Here is a 6488-nt window from a genome sequence, read left to right as displayed (position 1 = left end):
CTATTTGCATAAAATGTTTTATAAAGTAAAATTAAAATGTTTTACATAAAACATCTGAAAAACATCAGCTACATGTTTTCTATTAAATATTTTGACATGCACATTTTTTGATAGTCAGATAATCTTAATTACTGATATTTTATTCAATATTTTACGGATATAAGAATAACATTTTATCTAAACTTTATTCAAAACCCCACACACATCGTTTTGTGGAATTAGCTCGTTTTTTTTCAGGATATAAGATATAGTACTTCATTTCATCAATATCATGACAAGCAAGATACATGTACTATACCATTGTAAACCTTGAATGATATCTGGATGGAGTCAGATTTTATTCCTTCTTATATCAAAATTTAAAAGATTCATCATTAAATTAAGCAATACTGTATTAATAAACAATTATCTTTCTTTAATGTTTTCTTTTTTTCATTTCGTTTGTGTATATTTTAGAAATTAAAGGACATGAAAACTGGTAACTGCAGTAATTCCGTTTTCGTATCGTTTATATGCATTACGGAAAATCGATCTTTTCCGGAATCGACTTTTGTTTTATTACCGGAAATGATATTGAATTTAAATTTTGAAAGTCCTTGAAACGAAGAGGTCAGAATATCAACAAAAAGACCAAAGAAAATTGTTTGTTACGCGATATATGCTCACTTGGTGAGAATGATTAATCTTTTAAGATGAAACTTGTGCATTCGTTTTGTGTGTTCTATCATAATCGGAACCAATACATCTGTTTCTAGAGGTGGGTTTCAAGTGTTTTAAAATGGGGGCCTGCCCAAGGCAAGCAATTGTTTGGTCCTTAGAGGTGATACTTGTAAATAGTCTATGCATTTATCTTATATGTAGCTTCATAGGGGGTGTCTATGCCCTAAATCCGCCAATGTTCCAGCATTCATGTACACAAATTATAAAAATAAAGATATGTGGCTTGTGTGTAATTCACAGGCACTTGTTTTTATCCATGGGAAGACCCACTATCCACGTATATTCACAGGCACTTGTTTCTATCTATGGGAAGATCCACTCACATATATTGACGAGTCTATACGTTGATAGTAGGATCTCCTGTAGTTGGTGATCGCAATACTGGTATACTAGTACGTTTATAATGGGATCTCCTGTAGTTGGTGATCGCAATACTGGTATACTAGTTCGTTGATAATGGGATCTACTTTAGTTGGTGATCGCAATACTGGTATACTAGTATTGTGCACAATACTGGTATACAAATTTTGTACCAGTATTGTATTCCAGTATTGTACCAGTATTGTGTTATTTTTAAATAAACAATTATACATAGAAGTAATCAATCTGTTATCAAAGGTGTCACATACATGTATTATATATGCATAATGAAATTACACTATGACATGACAATTTTATAAGGAATTGTTGTATGTTTAACTGATGATGCCAAATATATTGATGAAACAGGTACACTGTGATTGTCATCAAAGAAAGTTTTAAATCTTCTGAATTTTTTTTCGTACTGTCTCAGCATTTTACCAAACTCTTTACTTTCTTCTATGTTTTCTTTCAGCTCTGTCTTTCCAAGACTCATAGAGTACAAAATGTAGTATATTTTAGTTAATTTTTATAGACATTGCTATTATATCTTCTATATCATCATTGGTATTGTCTATTTCTTCTCCGAGTATAATAGTCTTCAGATGGATAGAAACAAGTGCATTTGGTTTGATTGCCAATACACCTTATCGCTATTCGTCCGTCATTACTGGCCATGGACATCACAAAAGTTCCCGTCAAATGTTGACGTCATTATAGAAAATATTTGACACACATTATTGCTATTTGTCCCCCACTACTGGACATCACACAACTGTCACAAGATCCTGTAAAACTTTGATGTCATAATAAAAAAATATCTGACGCCAAAATGGAAAAGTGATTGTTGTTTGACATCAAAACTTCAAGCAGGACAGATACTCAGGTCGAGCGGGAATAGGGATAAGGTGTATTATTGTACATGTTGTATGAAGTATGCTGACGTAAAAGAGTCCAAGCAGGATAGATTTCCAAATACTGAAATAGCGATAAGGTATGTGAGACAGCTATTCATCAGAATTCAAATGACTTGGAAACAAGAAATTATAGGTCTCTGTACCATGTACGGCTTTCAACACTGAGAAAACCCATAACATTAAGTCCACTTCAAATTAGCCTTTAAAAGGCCTTGACCATGTTGACAAACAAATGTCAATGTTTTCTCAACACAATTGTAACATAACAACTAACCGTCTACATTAAATACACATTATGAAAAACAAATATGACAGACTTAAACCAAAATAACTATTGCAATACGCATGACTCAAACACTTGTTCTGTCACACAAACAAGTTACAATATAACACTTATTCAAGCACCATGTTAATATGGAGATTTTTTTTCTAGTAAAATCAGTGTACATGTACATTTACGTATGTATAATTTTCAAAACAGTAAATTAAATTTCTCTTAACGGCTTAATGAACATTACAAGAAGACTATGTCATGTATGTTAAACTTCAGTACGTACAAGCAAGATAATACAAACTATTGGTTAAAATTATATTTTAATGATTTATACACACAATATCTTTTATTTTTAAACAGGAGATAAAAGAAAGCCACAAAGGACAAACTCAATTTGCAGGTTTACAATTTGGAAGTGTTCCAGGTTCTTTTGAATGAAGACAACCTTTCAGGAGATTTTATTTTGAAGTAAGATTTTCATACAGAATTCCTGTTATTCCATATTTAAGTCAAATATTTAGAATAAACAATACATTACATTCAAGATTAAGGGCACACAATACAGAAAAGATATCTGGATATTTGAATGAATTATTTTTTGTGTGTGACAAAATAGATGTTATTTAGATGGAGAGTTGTCTCATTGATATTCATACCACATCTTCCTATATCTATAAGTTATTTATTTAAATAAATCTTTTAGTCCAAAAGTTTGCTTTCATTAATAACATGTTTGCTTTCCTTTGAAGTATTTAAAATACATATTAACAACTCATTTAATGACATCTGTGTGTTTCCCGGAAGCTGTTATATTATTATCATCTTTGTGAAAACAATGCGTAACACTTCGAATGGTTATTATGTGCCTATAGTATACTTCTAGGACTGTATCGTATGCCCTTAGATACAAATGACAAATTATAAACTATGTCACTCTGCAGATTTAAACACTTAATAAGGACAATGATATGTTTAAAACTTTTATGTAGCAGGGCTTTTAAAGGCCCCTACACATGTACAAGATACAATGTATTTAATGAAAACTTAAAAAATAAGAAAAAACTAAAAATAAAAGAATAAAAACAACAGCCTGATTTAAACAAAACAATAAAAGAAAAAAAAAATATGATAGACAACAATCAATGCGTATAATGAAATAAGACTCTTGACTGGACACATATCTTGTCTAAAGTTTTATATGTGTTTTTTTTTTAACTAAATGAGGTTCAGCGTGGCATATTGCTCTTGCTTAAAAAGGTCAGTCTTTTATCGTCCCATACCGACCGACTAACATCGTTATTTATTTCAAAACTTTATAGAGGGGAGGGGATGTATATCCATCTGGCAACGTGAATCGTTCTGTAATAAAGGAATGCGCAAGAAGTTTATATATGAATGTAAGATTGTTAATTTTTTTTCAGAAGCATGGCACAGCAAGAAAAAGATATAAGATACTACAAGAAGACATTCCTAGTGATTTCTAATAAGACAATTGATTGACTTTTTCAATGTATTCTTAAATAAATAAAATAGTTGATGTAAAATGGTGTTTTGTTCTCCTCTCTTAATGATTATTGACTCAAGATGTAACCGTATTAGAAGTGTAACGTTTTAGTTTAGTAAGAGAAGTTATATGGGAAAATCTGAATTTGGACACAAGTTTTAGTCAATGTAACCTCAGCTTAAAAATGTGTATAATGTTTGCATAATGTCCAATGACAAATATGTCATGCATATTCATGTTGACATATGCATGATGTGTATATAAGATAGTTAGTACGAGTTGAGAGTGAAAAACTAAACATTATACCATTGAGGTAGGAATGTAAGCTTTCTTGCACTGTCTGTCGTCTGTCCACCTAAATTTATCGGATTTTGATCAACAAATATTTTCATTACTGTGTTTCCCAAAACTGCTGATTAAAATGAGTTCATATTTGATGAGCTGCTTGATAGTGATGAACTGTGATGTGTGACCATTTTTGTATCTGGCACCTGTTTCTCGTTTCCTTATATATTTTATTTCAAAATGTTGAATGTTCTCAAATTTTTCATTACTTTTATAAGTAATGCTGCTGAACAGAATGACTTCATATTTGGTAAGTGGCTTGACCATGTGTCTGTCATTTTGGATGTGTCAAAATTGGGAGATACTTCTTGTTTTTAGATACTTTGAATTGTGAATTTTCATACGTTTAGCAAAACAACTGATTTATTCTTGTATGTATAATAAATGAATCACTGTATGTCAATGAAACTAATGATTTGTTGCTTAAAAAAGCAGGAAGCTCAATCAAAAGTACAGAATTTTTAAGATATCAACCAAAAACATTTTCTTAAAACATTTTGAAAACATTTTTTAGGCACAGTCTCACTTAATAGAAAACTTCTCAAAAACATTTTTATAACGTTATTTGATGTTCATAATGTTTTTCAAACGTTCAGAAAATATTTCTAGAAAATATTTTTTAAAAGATTATCAAAATGTTTTATACGCCATTTGTTTTCACATTATCATGATATTTCTTGACAACATTTTAATAATATTGTGCAAATATTTTAAAAAATATTTTAGAAAATGTTTTAACGATATATATTCAGACATACAATTCATGTTTTTCTCACATTTTTTCGTGATATTTTCATGACATTAGACACAACATTTTAATAACATTTTAAGGATGTTTTTGTGTTTGCTGGGAAGTCGTTTAATGCTTAAATATTTCGATTAATTCCATGCTTCCCATTGGGCTGGGCAATACGCATAGTACCCAGGTTTTTGCCAACCCTGCTATTACCCACCATTAGTCAAAACTCAGATAGATATAACGACTTGTTAGTCTTGTATTATTTTGAATTTTAGTTTCTTATGTATATTTCAGAGTTTATTATGACGTCCATTATCACTGAACTAGCAAACATTTTGTTTTGGGCCAGTTAAAGCACGCCTCTGGGTGCGAGAGTTTCTCGCGGGATTGAAGACCCATCGTGGCCTTCGGCTGTTGTCTGCTCTTTGGTTGAGATGTTGTCTCTTTCACATATTTCCCATTTCCATTCTCAATTTTATTCTGTCTATACTGCATCTAGTTGTATTTATTTCCTAAATATAGCAACACAGCTTTATATTGTGCAATGTCAACTTCATCATGGAACACTTTTTCAATAATCAGGGGTTCATTAAATGATGAAAATAAGTTTGAAACTTGTGTTACAATTTGAATAGCTATCAACTTATCTATTGAAGTTGCAGTATAAAAACAATATTAAGCCAATGACAAAAAAATATAAACTGTTTTTGTATTCGGCAGAAAACTGTGTAAATATTTTTTTTCTCTTTGACCTAATATTGTTTATTTATTTGACAATACGAACCAGTGCAAATGACAAAATCATATAATAAACAGGTATACTTTTTTGGGGTCCTTTATAGCTTGCTGTTCGATGTGATCCAAGGTTCCGTATTTTAGACCACACTTTGACCTATAAATAGATTACTTGTACAGATTGTGACATGGATGGAGAGTTGTATATTTGGTACTCATATCACATCTTCTTATATCTATGCAGTAAAAGAGTATGCAATTAAGTAGTGTTTATCATTTTGATAAAGACAATGTTTATCCGTTGCACGTCATTGAACTACTTTTTGTATACTTTCAGGTACGACAGCTGATGAAATACAAACCAGGATAATCTGCAATCTTTTGGAGCCCATTTTCCCCACATCGTATTGTTCAGAAATAATTGAAATGCAAAATTTAATGTGTCAACATTGCAGTCAATATTCGACTAATAGGTGTCAGCGGTATAAGTGTTAAAACAAACGTTATGTCCGAGGAAGATACAACCAGGATTATTATACCTTACATATATTACAAACAATTCTATTGGATTACACCTTATCACGTGACATGGAATAATTCGGTTAATTTTATATTGTGTGTTGATGCTTATACAGTAAACTACCCGTGGAAGAGTCTGGTTTTGTTATTGCAGCTAAGCATTGACGATATTAAAAGAAGAAATAGTTATCAAAGGTACCAGGATTATAATTTAGTACGCCAGAAGCGCGTTTCGTCTACATAGAAAAAGTGTTTTAGATACGCGTTTTCTTGTTTATCTAAAATGATAAGTTAGTCAATTGATAAAACATTAACTGGTTCAGCTTTGCGTGTTATTCTAATTTATATATTTTGAGTTCTAAAGAACCTGTGACG

General features: G+C 31.0%; 1 long non-coding RNA gene across 1 annotated transcript; it reads left to right on the top strand.

Annotated features, from left to right (window-relative positions):
* The first annotated feature begins 574 nt into the window (after positions 1-574).
* On the top strand, positions 575-3815 carry LOC143057552 (uncharacterized). The gene is made up of 3 exons (XR_012972732.1): positions 575-669; positions 2632-2739; positions 3693-3815. It is a non-coding gene; the product is annotated as an uncharacterized LOC143057552 (long non-coding RNA).
* Positions 3816-6488: the final 2673 nt, after the last annotated feature.

The sequence above is a fragment of the Mytilus galloprovincialis genome, chromosome 13 (assembly GCF_965363235.1).
Source record: "Mytilus galloprovincialis chromosome 13, xbMytGall1.hap1.1, whole genome shotgun sequence".
Classification (NCBI taxonomy): domain Eukaryota; kingdom Metazoa; phylum Mollusca; class Bivalvia; order Mytilida; family Mytilidae; genus Mytilus; species Mytilus galloprovincialis.
Note: the sequence above shows the minus strand (reverse complement) of the source record. Positions and strands in the feature narration are given on the sequence as shown.